Source organism: Leucopleurus acutus (assembly GCF_964270905.1).
Source record: "Leucopleurus acutus genome assembly, chromosome: 9".
In the NCBI taxonomy this organism is placed as follows: domain Eukaryota; kingdom Metazoa; phylum Chordata; class Mammalia; order Artiodactyla; family Delphinidae; genus Leucopleurus; species Leucopleurus acutus.
In genome coordinates this window covers 63,145,931-63,172,609 of record NC_139144.1, presented here as the reverse complement: position 1 = coordinate 63,172,609, position 26,679 = coordinate 63,145,931, and the positions used below count along the sequence as shown (strand labels likewise).

The 26,679-nt window shown below is 44.5% G+C and overlaps 1 protein-coding gene across 1 annotated transcript in view; it reads left to right on the top strand.

The window, feature by feature from the left end:
- The first annotated feature begins 5,454 nt into the window (after positions 1–5,454).
- Positions 5,455–26,679, top strand: part of NOD1 (nucleotide binding oligomerization domain containing 1) — a 91,378-nt gene continuing 70,153 nt past the window's right edge. The window contains exon 1 of the mRNA XM_082847004.1: positions 5,455–5,543. The gene's annotated coding sequence lies outside the window, so the exon portion shown is untranslated. The remainder of the gene's footprint in view (positions 5,544–26,679) is intronic.

The following is a 26,679-nucleotide window of genomic DNA, read 5'->3' as shown; positions in this document are numbered from 1 at the left end:
CAACTAACCCCACGCTCCACAGCTACTGAGCCTGCGCGCCACAATTACTGAGCCCACGTGCCACAACTACTGAAGCCAGTGCGCCTAGAGCCCATGCTCCGCAACGAGAAGCCACTGCAGTGAGAAGCCCGCGCACTGCAGTGAAGAGTAGCCCCCGCTTGCCGCAATTAGAGAAAGCCTGCGTGCAGCAGTGAAGACCCAACGCAGCCAAAAGTAAAAACAAAACCCCAAAACCCTAACACAGGCGTCCCCAACCCCTGGGGAACTGGGCCACACAGCAGGTGGTGAGCAGTGGGCCAGCAAGTGAAGCTTCATCTGCTGCTCCCCATCATTCCCATTACTGTCTGAACCAGCCCCCCCATCGCTTGCATTACCGCCTGAACAATCCACCCCCCATTCATGGAAAAATTGTCTTCCACGAAACCGGTCCCTGGTGCCAAAAAGGTTGGAGACCGCTGCCCTAACATATCAATAAGTACATTCAGTGTAAATGATCTCAAGACACCAAATAAAACACAGAAACTGGTGGAGTGGATTAAAAACATGACCCAGCCTTATTTATGCTGTCTACAAGAAACTCACTTCAACTATAACAATATAAGCAGCTTGAAAATAAAAGGATAGAAAAAGATATATGATGCAAACATTAATTAAAGGAAAGAATGAGTGGCTTTATTAATATTAGATAGAGTAGGTTTCAGGGCAAAGAAAATTACCAGAGACAGGGGACATTATGGTAACCCTTACCAGTTCATTTTGTGAAGCTAGTGAAGTCAGTATACCAAAACCAGGCACAGTAGAAAAAACCAACCAAACAAAAATAAGCCTGCAGACCAATATCCCTTATGAATATTGATTCAAAGATTCTTTAAAAAAAGACTAGCAAATAGAATTTAGCAATACATAAAAGGAATTCTATACCATGACCAAGGCGGGTTATTCCAGAGCTGCAAGTCTGGTTCAATACTTGAACATCAATCAAAGTAATCCACTGTATTTTAACTATTATTACAAATCATGTGATCACATCAGTAGATGCATAAAAGTGTTTGGCACAATTCAATACCCATTTATGATAAAAAAATTCCTCAGAAAAATAGGAACAGAAGGGAACATCAACAACTTGATAAACAGCATCTATAAAATACGTACAGCTAACATTATAATAGTAAAAGACTGAATGCTTTTCCCTCAAAACTGGGGACAAGGCAAGGATGTCTGCTCTCACTATTCTTATTCAACATAGTACTGGAAGTTCTAACCAGTGTAGTGAGGCAAGAAAGGGAAATGAAAGGCATACAGATGGGAAAGAAATAAATGAAACAGTCTCTATGTACAGATGACATGATTATCTATGTAGAAAACCCCTAGGAATCTATAAAAAAGTATCCCTTAGAACCAAGAAGTCAGTTCAGCAAGGTCACAGTTTACAAGATAAACATACAAAAATCAATTGTATTCTATATACTTGGACACGGAAATTAAAAATATAATACCATTTACAATTGCTTTTTTTTAACTGTAACTTTTTAATTGTGATGAAATTCACATAACATAAAATTAACCATTTGAAAGTGAACAACTCAGTAGCATTTAATACACTCACAATGTTGTCCAACCACCATCACTATTTACTTCCAAAACATTTCCATCACCCCAAGAGGAACCACACATCCATTCTTCCCTCCCCCACCCCCATTCCCTGGCAAACACCAATCTACTTTCTGTCCCTATGAATTTACCTATTCTGGTTATTTCATATTAAAGGACTCATAAAATATGTGATCTTTTATGTCTGACTTCTTTCACTTAGCATAATATCTTTGAGGCTTATCAACACTGTAGCATGTATCAACACTTCATTCTTTTTCGTGGCTGTATAATATTCTATCGTATGTGTATAACGATTTGTTTATCCATCCATTGATGGACATTTGGACTGTTTTCACCTTTTGACTATTGTGAATAATGCTGCTATGAACATGTGTGTACATATATATTTTTCAGTACCTCTTGTCACTTATTTTGGGTTTATACCTAGGAGTGGAATTGCTGGGTCATATGGTAATTCTATGTTTAACTTTTTGAGGAACTGCCAAACTGTTTCCCGCGTTGGCTGAACAATTTTACATTCTTACCAACAACATATACACTTTTTTAAAAGGAAATACTTAAGCACAAACTTAACCAAACGTGTAAGACTTGTATACTGAAAACTACAAAACACTGATGAAAGAAATCAAAGATCTAAATAAATGGAGAGGCATACCATGTTCATGGTTTGGAAGGCTTAATATAATAAAGATGTCAATTCTCTCCAACACAGGTTTAACACAATTCCTATCAAAATCCCAGCAAGATTATTTTTCTAAAATTTATATGGAAAGGCAAAGGAATTAGAATAGGTAAAGCAACTTTGAAAAAAAAAGAATAAAATGGTAGGAATCCATCGACCCAATTCAAGATTGTATGGTATTGGCAGAGGGATAAACACACAGATCAATGGAACAGAATGGAGAACCCAGAAATAGACCCACACAAAGGTGGAGAGGTAATTTAATGGAGGAAAGATAGCTTTTCAACGGTGATTCTGTAGCAGCAATTGGACATCCATAGGCAAAAGTAACAATTATAATAAAATTAACCTTAACTCAAGTCTCATTTCAAAATTAACTCAAATGTCTGACATAAAACTGAACTTTTGGGGAAAGAAAGGAGAAATTCTTTAACATCTAGGGTTTTTCAAAGAGTCCTTAGACTGAATACCAAAAGCATGATCCATACCAGGAAAAACTGAGAAGCTAGGGAGCATCAAAATTTAAAATGTTTGCTCTGTGAAAGACCCTATTAAGAGAATGAAAAGACAAGCTTGGAGTGGGACAAAATATTTGCAAATCACGTATCTAACAAAGGGCTGTTATCTACAATACATAAAGAACTTTCAAAACTCAACAGTAAAAAAGCAAACAATCGAGTTAATAAATGAATAAGACAAAGAGACATTCCACCCAAGAGGAGACACAGATGGCAAGTAAGCACATAAAAAGGTGTTCAACGTCATTAGCAAATTAAAACTATAATGATACACTACACACCTATCAGAATGGCTAAAATAAAACATTGTGACAGCACCAAATGCTGACGAAGGTGTTGCGAAACTGGATCACTTAGACATTGCTGTTGGGAATGTAAATGGTCCAGCCACTGTGGAAAAGAGTTTGGCTGTTTCTTAAACTAAACGTGCAACCACCATATGACCTATCAGTTGCACTCCTGGACATTTATCCCAGGGAAATGAAAACTTATGTTTGCATATAAACCTGTAGTTTAATGTCTATAGCAGCTTTAGTCATAATAGCCAAAAACGGGAAATAATCCAAATGTTGTTTAACATGTGAATGGTTAAACTGTGGTATCCCTGTGGTAATACCATGAAATACTACTCAGTAATAAAAAAGAAAGAACTATTGATATATGCAATGCCCTAGATGAATCTCCAGAGAATTATGCCGAGTGAACAAAACAATCCCAAAACAAGATCACAAAATCCCAGTACATACCGTGTGCTTCCATTTATATAATGTTCTTGAAATGACATATTATAGAAACGGGGAACAGATTAGTGATTGTCAGGGGTTAATGAGGGAGTGGTATGATAAAACAGGGCAATATGAAGGATCGTTGTAGTGGTGGAAGTGTTCTGTATTTTGACTGTACCAATGCCTACAGCCTGGTTCTGCAAGATGTTACCATGAAGGGAAATTGGGTTAAGGGTATAAGGGTCTCTCTGCATTATTTCTTACAGCTGCATGTGAATTTACAATTAGCCCAAATAAAAAGTTTAATTAAAAACAAAAATAACTATGAATTTTTTAAGTGATGGAATCAGTAGAGAACAGGAGACTATTAAAAATGACCAAGAAAATTAGAAATAGAACCAAAACACTCTTAGAAAATATATTATTGTTGAAATTAAGAACTTAATTTCTTGGCTCATAGACCCATTCCTCCATCTTCAAAACCAGCAACATCAGGCCAAATCCTTCTCAGGCTGCTATCTCTTTAGTTCTCCTTCTTCTTCCTCCCTCTTCCATTTATAAGGACCCTTGTGATTACATCGGGCCCATACCAATAGTCCATGATTATCTTCCCATCTCAAGGTCAGCTGATTTGCACCCTTAATTCCACCTGCTACTTTAATTCTCCTTTGCCATATTCACAGGTTCCAGGTGTAGGGAGTATTCCGCCTAACACAGATGAGTAACACAGCGGGGTTGGAATAGCCACAAAAGAATTGATTGATGGAAAGACAACTGAGAAGTTATTCAGAATGCAGCCAGAGAAACAGGATATGGAAAATATGAGTTTAAAAGATATGGAAGATAAAATCCAGAATCCTAGAGAAAAGAAAAATTTTGTAATTTTTCTACCAGAGGTTCCTGTAAGGGTATAAACTGGAGGAATTGGTATCTTTAGCATCTCTATATTGGAGCTTACAAGTTTGCACAAGGTAGCCCATCAAGTTTACGTTTGCAAAGTTTCGCTTTTGAGTTACGAACAAACTTTTATCAGAAGGCAGCCTTTGATGGTAATCTAAATATTCATGAGCATATGTGGTCATGTGATTGAATGTACTCTAGTGTGAATGTGACAACTTATTTATAGCATCGTTATGCCTTATGTAGATTCTCCATTTAAAACGTTTAAAAAACATTTTATTGCGAAAGGTATTAGCATGTTAAAAAGTCCCTTACAGGTCTTCACAGCATAATGTATAGACTATAAAACGTACACTGCCAAGAAGAGATTTAAGGACATGAAGAAAAGCTTACATTTTAAAAAGTGTAAATCGAAGTATATGCTCTGTCGTAAAAGGCCTGATGATTTTGAGCTACTTTTCACCGGGGAGCAGGTGTCACGTTTCAACGCGAGTTTCACCCGGGAGCACTTGTTAACGTTTTAACAGGCGTTTCACCATCTTGCTCAGGTGCTGCTGCCTCCGGTTGGCTCATTTAAGGGGACGGGCCTAGGCTCGCGGAGGCGAAGACCGAGCTGGCGTCTAGTTCGCGATGTGTCACCCCTGGGCGAGCTCTCAGGCCTGCCCGCTCGGCCTGAGCGGTGGCGTGGCTGCTCTGCTGGGGCAGGGACCGCCCCTCTCGGCTGCCCCGGGCTACTTTCTGCGCGCCGCCTCTCCCGGCTTCCCCCGCCCGGTCCGGGCGAGCGGCCGCCCCGCCGACCCCGACTCGCTTGCCCGGGCCCGGCCTCGCCTTCCCCGCGCAGGCCGCAGAGGCTCGGGGCGCGGCCACAGGGGCGCGGCCTTCGCTGCGGTCGGGCCAGTTCCCGTTCCCAGCCGGTGCCGCGGCTGCTCCCTCCCCGGTCCTGGTGAAGCTGCGGGCGCCGCGCGCTCCCGGCCCGGCGTTCCCCAGTCTCGGCGTTCCCCAGTCTCGGCGTTCCCGCTCGCGCCCTCCCGGCGCATCAGGCTCTCGCTCCCTGCGGGGTCTGCTGCTCCCTGCTGCTGCGAGGTCTGCACACCTAGCGACCAAGTAAGTCCCAGAGACGGGGGTGGGTCGCGCGGGGCACAAGTTTTCTGGGGTCCTGGGCGCTGCGAGGGAGGAGGAGCAGGGAGGCGTCATCCTGCGAGCGGACGGGATTCAAAGCTGCTCTAGAAGAGCCCCGGGTGGAGCAAGGCGGAGAAACCCGGGAGTTTGTGGCATGCCACGAAAGTTCGGGGGGATGAACTTCAGTGTTAGGGGAATCGTTTATTCCACGGTGGTCCGGGCAGAGTTTCTCAATCCTGTCTGTATCTTAGAATCACCTGGGGCGTTTGTAAAATTCAGATGCCCAGGCTGGATCTATCAGAATCCCTGGGGGTGGGACCCAGGCCTCTGTATCCCCAGCTGATTCCACTGTGCGTTCAGCGTTGAGCAACAATGACCAAAGTGTGGCTGCCAAGAGAGGGTGGAAAGGCCGGCAGGGGCCTTGATGGAGTACAGCCTGCAGACGGATCCGGCTGCTCCCAGTGTCTTGCGTGACCCTGGGGAGGGGGCAGTGGACTTGCCTCCAGCTTCCTGAAATGCAAAGAAGGGAAATGAGACAAGGCTTGGCAGGGTGGCCTGAACAGTGTGTTCAGAACAGATATGCAGCCTCAGATATGCATAGAGTCTTTTGGCATATTGTGAAAAACAGAAGGATTGCCAGATCACGATGCCCCTTTAGTTCTGCTTTCTGGGAAATGCCTCCGTTGTTGGCCTTTAAAATTAAGTTGCGGGAAGCCAGTAAACCCATGGCCTTAACTACTGGGTTTTCTGCTTTAAGGATGAAGCCAGCTGTGCTTGCCACAGGGTCGGGTTTGTCGCTCCTAAAAGCCGCCTATCTGAGATTTCCCACATCCAGGGAATAGTAACTCTACCTTGGATATTAGGAGTGCACAGGATTTATCCTGTTCTCACCCTGGGGACAGATAGCTCTAATCTCAGCAAGTGGGGCCACTGGACGAGACACAGACTTTTACTGCAGATAAGAAAGGTGGATTTAAAACAAATGACAGCCTAGGAGAAGAGAGGGCTTCCAAAGGGTCTAAGAAGAGTAGATTGTGTTTTTGTGTAATGAAGAAATTCAAGTTCAAGCTTTGGAGCCCATCAAACCTGCGCCCCAATTCAGATTCTGTCACTTCTGTGATGCGTGACCATGGGCGTGTTATATGCGATCTCTCTGAACCCCTGTTTTCTTTCTCGTAAAATGGGGATCTAAAGAGCTCTGTCGTGAGGTTAAATGAGATAGGGTGTATCAAACGCCTGGCACGGCGGGTGGCACGTGGTGGCTGCTCCATCAGTGGCAGTTACTAGCCACTGCGGTGGTGATCTGTGTTCAACAGTTGTTTATTTAGTACAGCCACGGTGAGGGAGAGTGGCCAGTAGTTGCTCCATTCCCCCGTTCTTCTCCTGCCCTGCTCGGGGGAGGGCTCTGTAGCTCCTTCCCCCTTGGGCACCGTGTACTTTGCAGTCTGGAATTTCAGGCCACCACCCTTTCCCCCAACAGGGCTTATTGATGGCTCTGGAATACAGTTTTACTCCATGCGATAGGAATGAATTGCTTGGCAAAAGAAAGTGGTCCTTAATCTTGAGACTTCCTCCACCCCACTGCCCCATATATCAAAAAATGGGCTCCCCCAAAGCTGGGCTGTTTACAGGGCCTCAGAATTGACATGGGCACACACAGATGACTTTCCTTTTGGCAGCATCCTCAGGCCGTGCCCCGGTTGTACCTGTTTTGCTACTGACCCTTGGCCTAGGGGCAGTGAATCCTTCCTAGATGATCAAGAAGTCAGGAATTTGGAGAAGGGAGGACCCACATCCTACAATTGTCAGGGGGTATCCCATATCCCAGCTTGGTCCCACTCTGTGTGTCACTGATGATCACTTTGATAGTAACAGCAGCACTGTTTATTTTAGATTAGACATTAGAAATACTATAAACAGTGATGCAATGTAGGTATAAAGATCAAGTGGTTTTTCTTTTTGCGGTACGCGGGCCTCTCATTGTTGTGGCCTCTCCTGTTGCGGAGCACAGGCTCTGGACGCGGAGGCTCAGCGGCCATGGCTTACGGGCCCAGCCGCTCCGCGGCATGTGGGATCTTCCCGGACCGGGGAACGAACCCGTGTACCCTGCATCGGCAGGCGGACTCTCAACCACTGTGCCACCAGGGAAGCCCTCAAGTGTTTTTTTACAGTGCTATCGCTAACTTGCCTAATGAGAATATCAAATTCTTGTCTCTTTTTATCCAAAGAAAAGAGTTCAATGTTTACTCGATATTTAAGACATAAACCTAGGATTTGAGGTTTATATTACCAGTTCCTTCTACGATTCTTCTTTTTTGGGGGTTTGAGGCAAGGTGAAATTTAAAAAGGTAAAGTTTATACTTGTGCTGAATTTTTGTCAGGCAGAAGCTGTAGGTATTTTGCAGGTTTCTGGAAGTCCTGTTTCCTTTTATCTTCTGGGCAAAGTCAGTTGAGTTTAATACAAAGGGCTTCCTTTCATCCATCTATAGGGTCCAAAGTTGTTTTGAGGGAAACTCTTTGGTGCATCAGACACTCAGTGACAGCAAGTGTTTTTTTCCAAACTTGACTCTTGTAGTAAGAGGAGACTAATCATTGCCATTTCAATTAATTGATGGTTTTTACTCAGTGCTAGAAAGTTTGTCAAAGCAAGACATTCTGGCTTGAATTCTTATTTATGTATTTTATCTAGAAACTGCCACAGACCAAACTGTGGGCAGAGATTTTGGTGCAGAGTTGACCAAGACAAGCTCACCACCATCCCTCCTCCCCTTCACCATCCTTCCACCCTCTGGAGCTGAGCCAGTGAGGCCTGGGATGCTTTTATTCTGAGGGGATCTTACCTTGACCCTCAGAAGGGGCACAGTGCCCTAACAAGGGGTCTGCCTCTATAGAACTGTAACCAAGAGTGGGGTCCGACTGCTTGCCGTTCAAAAGCCATTAAAGAGGCCAGGTTGGTGGAAAGGAAAGTTTGCTTTGTTTTGGATGCCGGCAACCGGGGGAGAGGGCGGACGCCTGTCCAAAGGCCGACTCCCCCCGTGACAATCAGGGGGCAAGAGCTTTTATAGACGGCGGTAAGGGGGCTACATGCAGAAACTGTGCAGTCAGCTCTGACAGTCATCTTGAAATTGGTCACGTGGTGGTCTGACCAGTGTCATTTTGGTTGTTTTAGGTACAGTTAGTCTTCAGTTGCAGGGTCGGTTTGTTTTCATTTCTTTGAGGCCAGTTCACAGACGTGTGGCAGCTTATGTCATGGCTACAGTAAGATCACCATGTAGTTAACTGCTTTCACCAGGTGGGCGTTTCAGTATCTACGAGACAGCTCACAGGAGATGGCTCAGAATATTATCTACAGCCCTTGAGGAGGAACTAAAGGTCCTTAACCATGCTTAATGACTAAACTACTATTATTTAGTCTTGTTGGACTGTTTTCCTTTGCTTCTGCATTTTCTTGCTTCTCTGATTAAACTAATTCTTCAGATGAAGTTTTTCCACACACAAAAGTCAGGCAGAGGACGTGGTAGGGAAGGACCATAGGGTCCTGCTCCGTTTCAGAACCAGCAAGGCAATTTTGTGTTCTATTATACTTCATTAAAATCATTTAGAGTACTCTAGTAAGCTGTCACTTTGGTATTTTTTTGCTGAGTAGTCATTTTTCTTTAAAGAAAACTATAGTTTTCTATGGAACTAATGAATAGGTCAACATGAGGGTCCAGGTAATTTGCAAAGCACCAGATCAGCACCAGGTTTTGGTAGGTTAATTTTTTAATTAATTAATTTATTTTTATTTTTGGCTGTGTTGGGTCTTCGTTGCTGCGCACGGGCTTTCTCTAGTTGCGGCGAGCAGGGGCTACTCTTTGTTGTGGTGCACAGGCTTCTCATTGCAGTGGCTTCTCTTGTTGCAGAGCACGGGCTCTAGGCACGCGGGCTTCAGTAGTTGTGGCCCTCGGGTTCAGTAGTTGTGTCTCACGGGCTCTAGAGCTCAGGCTTAGTAGTTGTGGCGCACGGGCTTAGTTGCTCCACGGCATGTGGGATCTTCCTGGGCCAGGGCTCGAACCCTCGTCCCCTGCATTGGCAGGCGGATGCTTAACCACTGCACCACCAGGGAAGCCCCTCATGTTTTATTAAAATATTAACCTGGGCCTACCTGGTGGTACAGTGGTTAAGAATCCACCTGCCAATGCAGGGGACGAGGGTTCGAGCCCTGGCCCAGGAAGATCCCACATGCCGTGGAGCAACTAAGCCCGTGCGCCACAACTACTGAAGCCTGCGCACGTAGAGCCCATGCTCCGCAACAAGGAGTAGCCCCTGCTCCTCGCAGCTAGAGAAAGCCCGCGCGCAGCAACGAAGAGCCAACGCATCCAAAAAAAAAAAAAGCCAAAAACCATGAGAAGTCACCACTACTATATCTTTGTATCAGGGTGTTGATACTGACTCTTCTCTGTGTCATCCCCACAATACCGGTTAGGGACAGAAAAGAGTTGGGAGGATGGAATGACTGGGTAGGTATTTTCAGAGTCGCACTTAGCTGGGTAGGGCAGTCACATATCGCTAAGGAAAACCCCTCCATGGTAGCAGAGCTGGGACCAGATAATGATTTATGTGAGAAAATATTTGTGTTGTTCTAATTCCCAAAAGATGAAAGTCTAATGACTAAGAACTTCCCGTGCTTCATTTTAACACATTCCCCAGTTGCTATCTATGACCCCAAACCAAACCTTCTAGAAGGAAAGGAACTGGGTGGAAAGCTAGGCTTTTCTTTGGGGATATCCTAACTCCTTGTGATTCAGGACAGCAGGCCCCTTCATGGAGAGGGCCATTCCTGGACTCCACTTAACAAGGCCAGTGTTTTACATTTAATATGAATTCAGGCATGTTGATGATTTCAAGTGGAGTTACTAGATCTATAACAAATATTAGGCAGGACTTAAATGGAAGAGACCATGGACTTTGGTGTCAGAGCTGGGATCAAGCCCCTGCTTTGTTCCTTAACTAACTGTGTGACTTCAGCCAAGATAGTTAACCTCTCCAACCCTGTGTCCTCCTCTGTATGAAATAGTTTTAGTCATTCTTGCCTTACAGAGTGGTTTTGAGTGTTTGATGAGATTGTTGCTGTGAAGTGCTCGGCATACCACCTGGCTTTCAGGAAATGGTGATTACGATGATTGGGTTCAAGTGCTGGTCTTGCCATCTCCTAGTTGTGTGGCTTTGAATGAGCTACTTAACCCTCATGAGCCTCAGTTTTTCTGTCTGTAAAAAGGGAATAACTATCAGTGCGGAAGGTTTGGCTTGAGGCTTTGATGAAATGAAGACGCGTCTGATAGCAGACACTTACATAGATCTACAATGTACAACACTGTCAAAGGGCTTCAGTTTGTTTTTGGTTTTGGCTTTTTAGCTCACTTCATCTTCCCAACAACCCTACACTGTAGTTATCCTTTCTCCTATTTTACAGATAAGACAGCTGAGGCTCAATGAGATTAAATAACCAGCCCAAAGTCAACAGATTGTTAGTGCGGCACCCAGGATTTGAAGCAGAAATCCAGGTTCTAACCACTGAACGGGACTCAGTGAGTGTCCCTCCCTCTCTGCCCACCTCCCCACCCCTATGCTTGCCTCCTGGAATTGACCCACAGATGTGCTTGTGCTCTTCGTAGAGCTGTCCTTCTGGATACAAGGCCCTTCCAAAGAGCCGCCTGCCTCTGCCTGTTTGTGGAATGAACACGGGAACACCCGCACACCGATTTATAACATTTAAACCTCAACCATTGCTTACACTGGGTGACCTAATATCCACTCGGGGTGGTGGTGGTGATACTGGTGTTGACCGACTTTATTAGAGTGGATTATGATGTTTATTTTTGGATAAATGTCATCTCAGTGCACTGAGATTGTTAGCTTGGGTGTGATAAAACACAGGCAGACATTCTGTGTTTCTAAACATATTCTAAAGCATTCACCCAGACAGGTGTGCCGGGTATTTGAGAAAACAGAAACCAGGCCTGGAATTTCCCAGGATGGGACTCGGGTAGACATGACAGTATTTAAATACACCCCATTGAAAATGCAATGACCTGTTCCAAGTACACTACCTTTTTAAGAAAATCCATACTCATCTCCCTTCTTCTTTACACCCCAGTAGGTTTTATGTCTTTTGGAGCTCTGGCAATCTTCCAAGAGGCCTGTGGAACTCAGAGCCCAGAAGAGGGAATTCTCCATTGAGTGAATTGTGGGTGCTTTAGCATTTCTGATAATGAGCTGGTAGTTGTTTTCCTGGCTTTCCCATGGGTATAAAGTGCTCTGCTTGCTCCCCAGCCTGGTGCTGCAAGCTGTCAGAGAGCTATTTGTAGCTCCTGGTTCCTCCTGGCTCTTTGGGGCTTCAATTCTTCAACACACTGATTGAACAAATATTATCAGAGACCTTGCTGGTGCCAGGAATCTCCCAAGTTTTGGGGATACAGCAACGAATGAATCCAGGGGCTCAGCGCCTGGCCAAATGGAATTTGCTGGCTACTGGAAGAGGAAGGGGCGGTACACACAAATACATAGTTATAAATGGGTTAAGTGCTGTGAGTGAAAATAACAGTATGTATGTCATGAGACAGATTATCAGAGCTGTGCTAGGATTAGGGGAGTCTGGGATCTGCTCCTCCAAGAATGAGCCTTTTCAACTAGTTCCTGGGGATGAGGAGGGGTTAGAGCATGCCAGATTCGGGGAACAGCATGGTTGAAGGCTCAGAGGTGGAAAGAACAGGGTGTATTGAGGAAGTTACAGTGAGGAAGGCCAAGCAGAGCCTCCTGGGCTGGGAAGGATTTGGAAATTTATTGTAAAGGACAGTGGGAGGCCTTGAGGAGTTCCCACCGCTGCCTTTTCTCGATGTTAGTAATCTACAAGAAAAAGATAATTAACAACCCCTACTTGTTAAGCTTTATAAACCTTGACCTAATGTGAGACAATTATGGAGGCAGAAATTATGGTTTTCAATTTCTAATGAAGGAACCGAAGCTCAGAGCAGAGAAAAGATGGCAGAACCGGGACGCAGAGCCTGGTCTGCCTTGCCCACCGCACCAGCTCCGCGGTTTTTGGGAGTGGATGTGTGTGAGTGCGTGCGGGCCGGCCAGGCGCCAGCATCCTTCAGCAGGAGCCTCGGTGGATGCACGTGGGTGGAGGCCGGTCCTTCCTGGCTCCTTGGAAGCAGGAACACAAGGGCCCAAAGAGCAGAGGCAGGCTGGCTGCGTGGGTGTCAGAGTCTGCAGATAAAAATTCTGGGAATCCCCTGGCCAAGGGAAAGGGCTTTGGACAGTTTTTCATGCTTGTCTGTTTTTCTCTGGCTTTAGCCCCAAAGCCCTGAAATAGGTGCTTTCCCCACTTTGTTCATCTACTAGGGAATTCGCATCCACTTAAAATACCAGGGTGTTTAGAAAAAAAAAATTCTTTGGAGCTTTCGGATCACAGAAAAAGCCTCTTGCTGTGGGGCGCCTGCATTACCCCCTTTCTGCTGACTCCTGTGAAGCTGTCGCGAGGTCACAGAGTGAGAGGCCTGGCAGGTCAGGTGTATCTGGGCTGTCGGGGAGGGCCTGCTCCCCAGGGTGTGCCGCCTCTGGGAAGAACTTGGCATCTTCTCAGTCTCCCGATGGCCCTCGGGAGTCCCCTCCTACACATCCCAGGTACCATCTGGCCGAGCTCCAGGTAGATTTGTGTCCCAGACAATAGAAGTCTCCTGTTAAGCATTTGGCCAGCGATCCGCTGAGTGTTTATGCGTTCGAGGCCAGGTTTCAATTCAAGCCTCTGAGGTGACTGAAGTATTTTGTTCTTGTAAATTGCCTTTCATTTGAGAAGCTCCAGACACTTTCTGTGTCCGTCCTCAATGCCATCTCCAGACGTCCTCTGGCTTCCGAACCTGCCCCTTCCGTAGAACTTTCTCCTGCGTAAGCACTTAAACTCTTAAATAGAGTTCCAGGTCAGGGTTTCTGATTCAAGGCTCTGTTGTCTTCTGTTGGCTTTTTTTATTAAGGTATTTTTATTCACTGGGCCCTCAGAGATGAATACCGAGCAGGGTGTCTTTGGAACTTTGTTTTTCAAAGCCTGGGTAACACCAGGAAAATGTCAAACAGCAATTGTATATCGGCCCCATAAGGCACAATGGAGGACATTGTCACAAAACAATAGGTGATTATGTACCAAGAGAATGTATAGACTATGCTCTGGAAATTGAGAGCTGGGCTTTGGTTAAACTTTTCAAGGCAGCTGCTAACAGAAAAGTCTTAGAACAATAGAAAATATTGGTGCCTGCAAATCCGAATTTATCTACGAATGAACTCGGCCAGTGACACTCCCTGTGTGAATTCTGGAAATCCACATATTCGTTCAACGAGCATTAACGAAGCTCCCGTTATAAGCAGTGTGCTGTGCTAGATTCATTCGTTCAACATTTTTTAATCTAGCATCCTCTCTGTGCTGGGGATACGGGGACTAACCAGATGGACACCATCCCTCACAGGCAAATGCTGGGCCTCAAAGATGAACCAGACAGAAGCTCCAGCCTGCACCGCCCTCTCCTTCGTCATGATAAATACTTACAGTGTGACCAGTGTTGTGTTAAGTGTCATCTAAGTAGTAAAGTTAACTACCACATCCTGTGAGAGTGGTGGGGATAAAGTACCGTGGGAATTCCCAGTGGGGAGAGAGGGACTGAGGGGAGGAACATGGTGAGGTGGGGCCCCTGCCCATCTGACAGGCGCCAGGCCCTTCTGTGGGGATGGGGTGAGACTCTCGGCTGCTGAGGGGGCTACCCTAACCAGAAGGAAATAAAAGAGCATTTGCCTCAGTGCCAAGAGACCTGGGACCTAGCTCCGGTTGATCCAGACAAGTCTTGGCCTTGCCTAGGGCCTCAGTTTCCTCATCTCTAAAATGGGGGTGTTGGACCGTACTCTTTTCCACTCCAGAAGTCTGTGGTTCCAGCAGAGAAGGGAGGGGCTGGCTCTGTGCACACTCTGAACGGGGTTTCTTGACCAGAGGAGATACTGGGCTCTGAGGATGTGGAGTCAAACATTTGAGTTCCCAGAAGGCCTGAAAGGTTATCTGCATTCCATCAGCCTCCACCCACCCCCCCCACCCCCAAGTGCTCACATCCTCTGTCTGCATTCCTGCGCTTGTAGTAGGCAAGGTGGCAGAGTCTGTATCTGGAATTCAAACTGTGGTGCTTTCGCAAGAGAAAAAAAGGAGATGGAGAGATGGGAGAGAGGGAGAGAGAGGAGATATTGAGAGGACAGACTGCCTTTTCGATCTGCTTTGAAATTCTGAGGGTTTATGTGCTTTCAGATACTTGAAGTAAATGAATATTAATGGAACTTAAAAGCTTCAAATGACTGTAGCCTCATCCGTCTGCTAAATTTTTTCCAGAGGGGGCTGTTAGTAGTTTTCTGGAATGGCAGGGGCATGCAGGACTGGGCTTGTTTTCCAGGTTAAGAAATTGAAACCAAAACACGAAAAATGAATAACCACCCCCCTCCCCAAACCCCCAACCTGAGAGAGACAGGGCTCCATGAAGACCCATTAAAGAATGGCAACTTGAGTTTGTCTAGTTTCTGAAGCCTGGAAGCAGAACTGAGCTCGTGTTCTGTGGCTTACGCAGCAGGGAAAGTAGGACCCTGTTTGAGTTGACCCATTGTGTGTGATCTCTGTGCGGTTCTATCAGTATTGTATAAAAACGTGCTTGGTCTTAGCTTCCTGTTCAATTGCTGATGGGAGGTGTTGGCCCACCCACCTCATTGTTGGGCAACTTGAAGCAGGGTGGAGGCTTCCTGTCCACATGATCGATGTCAGCAAACGCGGTATAATTGTCTTCCTCACTGTAAGACTGGTCTGACACTGTAAGACTTCGCCAAAATGAACCTTATTCCAGAGAGAAGTCACTTCCTCGAGGAGCGTCCAGATGTGTTCGACGCTGTATGTGTTCAGGTTACGCAGGGGTTTAGGATCAGGTTGGCAGAGCCTATTTTTTTTTAATTTTTAATTTTTTTTGTGGTACGCGGGCCTCTCACTGTTGTGGCCTCTCCCGTTGCGGAGCACGGGCTCCGGACGCACAGGCTCAGCGGCCATGGCTCAGGGGCCCAGCCACTCCACGGCACGTGAGATCTTCCCGGACCGGGGCACGAACCCGTGTCCCCTGCATCGGCAGGCGGACTCTCAACCACTGCGCCACCAGGGAAGCCCCTGGCAGAGCTTATTTTTGTTGGCATTTTGCAATCTGAGGAATGTCATCCCTGAGGTAGGCAGGTACCTATTTGAGGTAGGCAGGGAGGGATGGCTTTATTTTACATTATCTTAAATCTGAATTCAGTAAGTAAATAGCAGTGATCAATTCCTATTGTCCAGGACTGCGGTAGACAGAATGTTTTTAGAAGTCCATATCGTGCGTGGCAGATGTGGCTCTGCCAGAGATGGTATTTGCTGGATAGACTTTAGCCATAGGATGTGGTTTTAGCAGAAGGGAAGGGAGAGTCTAAAGTGGTTTCCTTGGTAACAGCAGCCACTTAGGTGGGGAGGAGATATTGGGTGGAAAGTGTGAGGTACCTTTGGCATCATCAGAAGGCAGTTGAGCCCATATTATTTTAAAGTGTTCAGAAGCTTGCGTTACATGAAAGGAAATACAAGACAAAGGAAATGAAGAGACCTTTGGTAATTATGGAGCATTTTTTTAATGTGGTATTGCCTAAGCTCCCAAGGTTTAAAAAAAATCTACTTGAAAGTCAGTTCTGTTGACTCTTTTGCTCCATTCTGTTTTTGTAGGGCTTGATTTTTCACCTTATTTCGAACCAGGTTTAGTGGCAATACCATGAGTTGACAGACTCCTACTAAACTGAAGACATTCATCAGCTTGATTGTGATATTTCACCAAATCAGGCGGAGTGTTCCGTGTATTGACAGGCACACAGAAGGAGTCATACCATTCCATCAGTTTGTTTGATTTTAATGGATTGTCGTTTAGTTTAATGGGGACTGAGCGTTTTTTCCTAGGAGGGTGAGCTGAAACTCGAAGTTCCCTAACAGATGGTGATTGCGGAGAAGGTTGCATTGAGCTGCCTCAAGGTTTCCTAAGATGCCCTGATGAATAAAAAGGCTTATGTAAAGTTTAAGTAACTTTGAGTATATATTCTTCTTATAAAAAATTAAAACATTATGAATAAAAGTACTATACCAATCCTGGTGCCCTTCCTTCCCTGTCTGGAAGTAATCTCTCTTCTCATAAAGTGTGTCTTCTTCCAGATATTTTTCTTTGCATCTATGTTCATAGATGTATACTTGTAGAAAATGTATACGGTTTTGCGTGTCTGTAGGGAGACAATATGGGCAAATTATATGTGTTGTTATGCTCTTTCCAAAACTTGTATTTTTCAAATGACAATATGTCTTGAAGATCTTTCTGTCGGTACATGGAGCTCCACCACATTCTTTTTCATCGCTGATCCTGTCTCTTTAGCTTCTATGGTTCCTACTGGATGATTCTGACAGAAGTGGTGGTGCTGGACTGGGCTGAGGTTCTGATGTGGGACAAGAAGCTGGGTGGAGTGAGGTGACGGGGACCTGGGACCACAACAAGCAGACTTGGCCACCTCAGTACAAACGGTGAGAATGTGTGGCTTACCCTTGTGCCTTTTTTTTCCCCCTTTAAATAAATTAGCATTTTCTTGTATAGATTACTTCTAAGTCTGAGGTAGGTAGGAAATGAGGCTTCATTTTAACTTAACTCTTAATTCTAAAGTCGGTTTTACAGTATCTGGAAAAAAAAGATGGTAGTGGCTTTATCTTTACAGTGAGTAGTCCTTTCATGTCGTGGGTCTCTGTCCTGTAGAAACTGCTGTCGTGTGAGGGCAGTGAGCGGCTGTGGCAAGCGTTCCAGCCCTCCTGCTCTGCCTTCCACCAGCCGTCTGGCGTTTGACAGCTCAGTTCACCCCTCTGGGTCTCAGTTTCTTAATGTGCTAAATGCTTTTCTTGTCCACTGTTATAGTAGCCGTCAGGCTAGGCTAGGTTGTGCTGCAGTAACAGATAATTCCAAAAATCTCAGCTCAAACAACAAAGGTTTGTTTCTTGTTCACACTCTATGCCCATCACAAGTTCGCAAGGGGCTCTCCTTACTGTCATTACCTGTGGGCCAGGTGGATGCAGCAGCTACCAGCTAGAATGTTGCTGGTTGGTCCTAGTGCCAGAGGAAAAGGAGAGTCGCACGCTGACAAGTGATGCACCAATGCTGAGTAACTCGTTCTACTGCTGCTCACATGTCATGAGTCAAAGCAGATAACATCAGTAACATGTAATCCTACCTGGTACCTGGGAGGAGGATCCAAGCTATGCGATGAGCAGCATGCTTTTCTCACGGTGTTGTTTGTCAAGAAAGGGTTAGGAAAGTCTGTGAAAACTGTCCTGTGGTCAGTAAAGTCATATCCCAGAAGCTAATCCTTTCTGTATGTATAGGATCATCAGCCTTTTCCTGTGACCTCCAAGGTTCCAGAGAACAGCATCATGTATGGGGATAACATTTTCAGAAATGACCAGAGCTGGGGTGGGGAACAGTCAGGAAGGGATCACAGGCTGATGGCCCTGAGCCAGATTCCGTAGCACCTGGACACCAGCAAGGCCGGCCTTGATTTTGCTTATGTTTGTACTTGTTTCCAGCCTGTGTGAAGAAAAAGTCGGCGGCAGAAATACTTGTAGAATGGCCTGAGTACTTGGAGCTCATTGTTTAAAGAACTCTGGGTTGTCTGTCTACGTTAGCATCTTCCACACTGCTAAAGAATGTTTTAAGGACCAAGGCTGAGATCTGTTAGGAATCTTATCTGCTGGTATTGCAATACCAATTTGCAGAAAGCTGTGTCGTTTATTTTGAAACATATATATATGTGACTGATGACTCCCAACAGTTGGGTGTGTAAGAAAAGAATGAAATCATGAGGCCAGTGTGGATGTTGGGAAATGATTTTCTTGAGGTTTCTGTTCTCCATCTAGCCTCCACACCCCCTTCAGTTGGGATGGAGGCCAAATTGCTCGACCTGGGAGTCAACATTCACATCCACACTGTGGGCAGGGTGACCTCTGCAACCTCTGCACATGGGCTCTGCTGGATAATTTTGCACAGAACAAAGCTGCTGCTGAATGGACGTGTTTGCCAGTAACTTCAGGGAACATTGAGGTGATTTCTCTTTGGGGTTTATTCTTTTTTTTTAAACATCTTTATTGGGGTATAATTGCTTTACAATGGTGTGTTAGTTTCTGCTTTATAACAAAGTGAATCAGTTATACATATACATATGTTTCCATATCTCTTCCCTCTTGCGTCTCCCTTCCTCCCACCCTCCCTATTCCTCCCCTCCAGGCGGTCACAAACCATGGAGCCGATATCCCTGTGCCATGCGGCTGCTTCCCACTAGCTATCTACCTTATGTTTGGTAGTGTATATATATCCATGCCTCTCTCTCGCTTTGTCACAGCTCACCCTTCCCCCTCCCCATAACTTCAAGTCCGTTCTCCAGTAGGTCTGTGTCTTTATTCCTGTCTTACCCCTAGGTTCTTCATGACATTTTTTTTTCTTAAATTCCATATATATGTGTTAGCATACGGTATTTGTCCTTCTCCTTCTGACTTACTTCACTCTGTATGACAGACTCTAGGTCTATCCACCTCATTACAAATAGCTCAATTTTGTTTCTTTTTATGGCTGAGTAATATTCCATTGTATATATGTGCCACGTCTTCTTTATCCACTCATCCAATGATGGTCACTCAGGTTGTTTCCATCTCTGGGCTATTGTAAATAGAGCTGCAATGAACATTTTGGTACATGACTCTTTGAATTTTGGTTTTCTCAGGGTATATGCCCAGTAGTGGGATTGCTGGGTCATATGGTAGTTCTATTTGTAGTTTTTTAAGGAACCTCCATACTGTTCTAGTGGCTGAACCAATTCACATTCCCACCAGCAGTGCAAGAGTGTTCCCTTTTCTCCACACCCTCTCCAGCATTTATTGTTTCTAGATTTTTTGATGATGGCCATTCTGACTGGTGTGAGATGATATCTCATTGTAGTTTTGATTTGCATTTCTCTAATGATTAATGATGTTGAGCATTCTTTCACGTGTTTGTTGGCAGTCTGTATATCTTCTTTGGAGAAATGTCTATTAAGGCCTTCTGCCCATTTTTGGATTGGGTTGTTTGTTTTTTTGTTATTGAGCTGCATGAGCTGCTTGTAAATTTTGGAGATTAATCCTTTGTCAGTTGCTTCATTTGCAAATATTTTCTCCCATTCTGAGGGTTGTCTTTTGGTCTTGTTTATGGTTTCCTTTGCTGTGCAAAAGCTTTGAAGTTTCATTAGGTCCCATTTGTTTATTTTTGTTTTTATTTCCATTTCTCTAGGAGGTGGGTCAGAAAGGATCTTGCTGTGATTTATGTCATAGTGTTCTGCCTATGTTTTCCTCTAAGAATTTGATAGTTTCTGGCCTTACATTTAGGTCTTTAATCCATTTTGAGCTTATTTTTGTGTATGGAGTTAGGGAGTGATCTAATCTCATACTTTTATATGTACCTGTCCAGTTTTCCCAGCACCACTTATTGAAGAGGCTGTCCTTTCTCCACTGTACATTCCAGCCACCTTTATCAAAGATAAGGTGTCCATATGTGCGTGGGTTTATTTTTGGGCTTTCTATCGTGTTCCATTGAGCTATATTTCTGTTTCTGTGCCAGTACCATACTGTCTTGATTACTGTAGCTTTGAAGTATAGTCTGAAGTCAGGGAGCCTGATTCCTCCAGCTCCATTTTTCGTTCTCAAGATTGCTTTGGCTATTCGGGGTCTTTTGTGTTTCCATACAAATTGTGAAATTTTTTGTTCTAGTTCTGTGAAAAATGCCAGTGGTAGTTTGATAGGGATTGCATTGAATCTGTAGATTGCTTTGGGTAGTAGAGTCATTTTCACAATGTTGATTCTTCCAATCCAAGAACATGGTATATCTCTCCATCTATTTGTATCATCTTTAATTTCTTTCATCAGTGTCTTATAATTTTCTGCATACAGGTCTCTTGTCTCCTTAGATAGGTTTATTCCTAGATATTTTATTCTTTTTGCTGCAATGGTAAATGGGAATGTTTTCTTGATTTCACTTTCAGATTTTTCATCATTAGTGTATAGGAACGCAAGTGATTTCTGTGCATTAATTTTGTATCCTGCTACTTTACCAAATTCATTGATTAGCTCTAGTAGTTTTCTGGTAGCATCTTTAGGATTCTCTATGTATAGTATCATGTCATCTGCAAACAGTGACAGCTTTACTTCTTCTTTTCCGATTTGGATTCCTTTTATTTCCTTTTCTTCTCTGATTGCTGTGCTAAAACTTCCAAAACTATGTTGAATAAGAGTGGTGAGAGTGGGCAACCTTGTCTTGTTCCTGATCTTAGTGGAAATGCTTTCAGTTTTTCACCATTGAGGATGATGTTGGCTGTGGGCTTGTCATATATGGCCTTTATTATGTTGAGGAAAGTTCCCTCTATGCCTACTTTCTGCAGGGTTTTTATCATAAATGGGTGTTGAATTTTGTCAAAAGCTTTCTCTGCATCTATTAAGATGATCATATGGTTTTTCTCCTTCAATTTGTTAATATGGTTTATCACATTGATAGATTTGCGTATATTGAAGAATCCTTGCATTCCTGGAATAAACCCCACTTGATCATGGTGTATGATCCTTTTAATGTGCTGTTGGATTCTGTTTGCTAGTATTTTGTTGAGGATTTTTGCATCTATGTTCATCAGTGATATTGGCCTGTAGTTTTCTTTCTTTGTGACATCCTTGTCTGGTTTTGGTATCAAGGTGATGGTGGCCTCGTAGAAGGAGTTTGGGAGTGTTCCTCCCTCTGCTATATTTCGGAAGAGTTTGAGAAGGATAGGTGTTAGCTCTTCTCTAAATGTTTGATAGAATTCGCCTGTGAAGCCATCTGGTCCTGGGCTTTTGTTTGTTGGAAGATTTTTAATCACAGTTTCAATTTCAGTGCTTGTGATTGGTGTGTTCATCTTTTCTATTTCTTCCTGATTCAGTCTTGGCAGGTTGTGCATTTCTAAGAATTTGTCCATTTCTTCCAGGTTGTCCATTTTATTGGTATAGAGTTGCTTGTAGTAATCTCTCATGATCTTTTTTATTTCTGCAGTGTCAGTTGTTACTTCTCCTTTTTCATTTCTAATTCTATTGATTTGAGTCTTCTCCCTTTTTTTCTTGATGAGTCTGGCTAGTGGTTTATCTATTTTGTTTATGTTCTCAAAGAACCAGCTTTTAGTTTTATTGATCTTTGCTATTGTTTCTTTCATCTCTTTTTCATTTCTGATCTGATTTTTATGATTTCTTTCCTTCTGCTAGCTTTGGGGTTTTTTTGTTCTTTCTCTAATTGCTTGAGGTGCAAGGTTAGGTTGTTTATTCGAGATGTTTCCTGCTTCTTAAGGTGGGCTTGTATTGCTATAAACTTCCCTCTTAGAACTGCTTTTGCTGCATCCCATAGGTTTTGGGTCGTTGTGTCTCCATTGTCATTTGTTCTAGGTATTTTTTTATTTCCTCTTTGATTTCTTCAGTGATCACTTCGTTATCAAGTAGTGTATTGTTTAGCCTCCATGTGTTTGTATTTTTTACAGATATTTTCCTGTAATTGATATCTAGTCTCATGGCGTTGTGGTCGGAAAAAATACTTGATACAATTTCAATTTTCTTAAATTTGCCAAGGTTATATCTGTGACCCAAGATATGATCTATACTGGAGAATGTTCCATGAGCACTTGAGAAAAATGTGTATTCTGTTGTTTCTGGATGGAGTGTCCTATAAATATCAATTAAGTCCATCTTGTTTAATGTATCCTTTAAAGCTTGTGTTTCCTTATTTATTTTCGTTTTGGATGATCTGTCCATGGGTGAAAGTGGGGTGTTAAAGTCCCCTACTATGAATGTGTTACTGTCGATTTCCCCTTTTATGGCTGTCAGTATTTGCCTTATGTATTGAGGTGCTCCTATGTTGGGTGCATAAATATTTACAATTGTTATATCTTCTTCTTGGATCAATCCCTTGATCATTATGTAGTGTCCTTCTTTGTCTCTTCTAATAGTCTTTATTTTAAAGTCTATTTTGTCTGATATGAGAATTGCTACTCCAGCTTTCTTTTGGTTTCCATTTGCATGGAATATCTTTTTCCATCCCCTTACTTTCAGTCTGTATGTGTCTCTAGGTCTGAAGTGGGTCTCTTATAGACAGCATATATAAGGGTCTTGTTTTTGTATCCATTCAGCCAATCTGTGTCTTTTGGTGGGAGCATTTAGTCCATTTACATTTAAGGTAATTATTGATATGTATGTTCCTATTCCCATTTTCTAAATTGTTTTGGGTTCATTATTATAGGTCTTTTCCTTCTCTTGTGTTTCTTGTCTAGAGAAGTTCCTTTAGCATTTGTTGTAGAGCTGGTTTGGTGGTGCTGAACTCTCTCAGCTTTTGCTTGTCTGTAAAGGTTTTAATTTCTCCATCAAATCTGAATGAGATCCTTGCTGGGTAGAGTAATCTTGGTTGTAGGTTTTTCTCCTTCATCTCTTTAAATATGTCCTGCCAGTCCCTTCTGGCTTGCAGGGTTTCTGCTGAGAGATCAGCTGTTAACCTTATGGGGATTCCCTTGTGTGTTATTTGTTGTTTTTCCCTTGCTGCTTTTAATATGTTTTCTTTGTATTTAATTTTTGACAGTTTGATTAATATGTGTCTTGGCGTATTTCTCCTTGGATTTATCCTGTATGGGACTCTCTGTACTTCCTGGACTTGATTAACTATTTCCTTTCCCATATTAGGGAAGTTTTCAACTATAATCTCTTCAGATATTTTCTCAGTCCCTTTCTTTTTCTCTTCTTCTTCTGGAACCCCTATAATTCGAATGTTGGTGCGTTGAATGTTGTCCCAGAGGTCTCTGAGACTGTCCTTAGTTCTTTTCATTCTTTTTTCTTTATTCTGCTCTGCAGTAGTTATTTCCACTATTTTATCTTCCAGGTCACTTATCCGTTCTTCTGCCTCAGTTATTCTGCTATTGATCCCATCTAGAGTACTTTTAATTTCATTTATTGTGTTGTTCATCGTTGCTTGTTTCATCTTTATTTCTTTTAGGTCCTTGTTAACTGTTTCTTGCATTTTGTCCATTCTAGTTCCAAGATTTTGGATCACCTTTACTATCATTATTCTGAATTCTTTTTTAGGTAGACTGCCTATTTCCTCTTCATTTGTTAGGTCTGGTGCATTTTTATCTTGCTCCTCATCTGCTGTGTGTTTTTCTGTCTTCTCATTTTGCTTATCTTACTGTGTTTGGGGTCTCCTTTTTGCAGGCTGAAGGTTCGTAGTTCCCGCTGTTTTTGATGTCTGTCTCCAGTGGCTAAGGTTGGTTCAGTGGGTTGTGTAGGCTTCCTGGTGGAGGGGACTAGTGCCTGTGTTGTGGTCGATAAGGCTGGATCTTGTCTCTCTAGTGGGCAGGTTCACATCTGGTGGTGTGTTTTGGGGTGTCTGTGGCCTTATTATGATTTTAGGCAGCCTCTCTGCTAATGGGTGGGGTTGTGTTCCTGTGTTGCTAGTTGTTTGGCATAGGTTGTCCAGCACTGTAGCTTGCTAGTCGTTGAGTGAAGTTGGGTGCTGGTGTTAAGATGGAGGTCTCTGGGAGATTTTCACCTTTTGATATTATGTGGAGCTGGGAGGTCTCTTGTTGACCAGTGTCCTGAAGTTGGCTTTCCCACCTCAGAGGCAGAGCCCTGACTCCTGGCTGGAGCACCAAGAGCCTTTCATCCACACGGCTCAGAATAAAAGGGAGAAAAAGTAGAGAGAATTAGTAGAAGTATGAAGAAAGAAAGAAAGAAAGGAGGGAAGGAAGGAAGAAAGAAAGAAAGAAGCAAAGAAGGAAAGAAGGCAAGAAGGAAAGAAAGGGAAAGAGGGAGGGAGGAAGGAAGGAAGGAGGGAAGGAAGGAAAAAATAAAGAAAGAAGATACAGTAAATAAAATAAAGTATAATAGTTATTGAATTAAAAAATATTTAGAAAAAAAAGGGATAGAACCTTAGGACAAATGTTGGAAGCAAAGCTATACAGACAAAATCTTACACAGAAGCATGCACATACACCCTCACTAAAAGAGGTAAATGGGGAAAAATCCTAAATCTTGCTGTCAGAGACCACCTCCTCAATTTGGGATGATTCGTTGTCTAAAGGAGGGAAGGAAGGACGGAAAGAAAGAAAGAAAGAATGAAGGTAAAGTATAATAAAGTTATTAAAATTAAATATTAAGAAAAAAAATTTTTAAAAAAACCATGGACGGATAGAACCCTAGGACAAATGGTGGAAGCAAAGCTATACAGACAAGATCTCACACAGAAGCATACACATACACATTCACAAAAAGAGGAAAAAATCATAGATCTTGCTCTCGAAGCCCCACCTCCTCAATTTGGGATGACTCGTTGTCTATTCAGGTATTCCACAGATGCAGAGTACATCAAGTTGATTGTGGAGCTTTAATCCGCTGCACCCGAGGCTGCTGGAAGAGATTTCCCTTTCTCTTCTTTGTTCTCACAGCTTACAGGGGCTCAGCTTTGGATTTGGCCCTGCCTCTGCGTGTAGGTCGCTGGAGGGTGTCTGTTTTTTGCTCAGACAGGATGGGGTTAAAGGAGCCGCTGATTCGGGGGCCCTGACGCACTCAGGCCGGGGGGGAGGGAGGGGCACTGCGTGCGGGGCGAGCCTGCAGCGGCAGAGGCCGGCGTGACGTTGCACCAGCCTGAGGCTCGCCGTGCGTTTCCCCGGGGAAGTTGTCCCTGGATCCCGGGAACCTGGCAGTGGTGGGCTGCACAGGCTCCCCGGAAGGGGGGTGTGGATAGTGACCTGTGCTCGCACACAGGCCCCTTGGTGGCGGCAGCAGCAGCCTTAGCACCTCCCGCCCGTCCCTGGGGTCCGTGCTTTTAGCCGCGGCTTGCGCCTGTCGCTGGGGTCCGCGCTTTTAGCCGCGGCTCGCGCCCATCTCTGGAGTTCCTTTAAGCAGCGCTCTTAAAACCCTCTCCTCGCGCACCAGGAAACAGAGGGAAGAAAAAGTCTCTTGCCTCTTCGGCAGGTGCAGACTTTTCCCCGGACTCCCTCCCGGCTAGCCGTGGTGCACTAACCCCCTGCAGGCTGTGTTCAAGCCGCCAACCCCAGTCCTCTCCTGGCGCTCCGACCGAAACCCGAGCCTCAGCTCGCAGCCCCGCCCGCCCCGGCGGGTGAGCAGACAAGCCTCTCGGGCTGGTGAGTGCCCGTTGGCACCGATCCTCTGTGCGGGAATCTTTCCGCTTTGCCCTCCGCACTCCTGTTGCTGTGCACTCCTCCGCGGCCCCGAAGCTCCCCCCTCCGCCTCCCGCAGTCTCCGCCCGCGAAGGGGCTTCTTAGTGTGTGGAAACCTTTCCTCCTTCACAGCTCCCTCCCACTGGTGCAGGTCCCGTTCCTATCCTTTTGTCTCTGTTTATTCTTTTTTCTTTTGCCCTACCCAGGTACGTGGGGAGTTTTTTGCCTTTTGGGAGGTCTGAGGTCTTCTGCCAGGCTTCAGTAGGTGTTCTGTAGGAGTTGTTCCACGTGTAGATGTATTTCTGGTGTATCTGTGGGGAGGAAGGTGATCTCCGCGTCTTACTCTTCCGCCATCGTCCTGAACAGCCCCTCTGGGGTTTATTCTAATGATGCATGGGATGGGATGGCACACCTGGGTGGCTGTGGAGACCATGACACTGAGCAGTGGGCAGTCTTTAGCCCTCAGCTTGTGTGCTGCATGTTATCAGGGCTCAGCATCTCTCTGGGTGTCTCGGATCCAAACTCTCTAAGAGATTGAGGCTCTCGCCGCTTCTGTCACCTTTTACTGCAGAGGGCTCCAGCGGGACCAAGGAAGCCTTTGGGAGAGCTACAGACAGCCTTGGCTCTCTGCGGTCATTTCTCAGTCACTCTTGTAGTCCCTTGTTCTGTGTCCATCCGCCTGGCTGCGTTGTAACCTCTGTGGGTGTTGGGAGCTGCTTACCCTCCGTGTGCCTCAGTTTCCTCATGGTAAATGGGTAGTAACAATGACCTCTGCCAG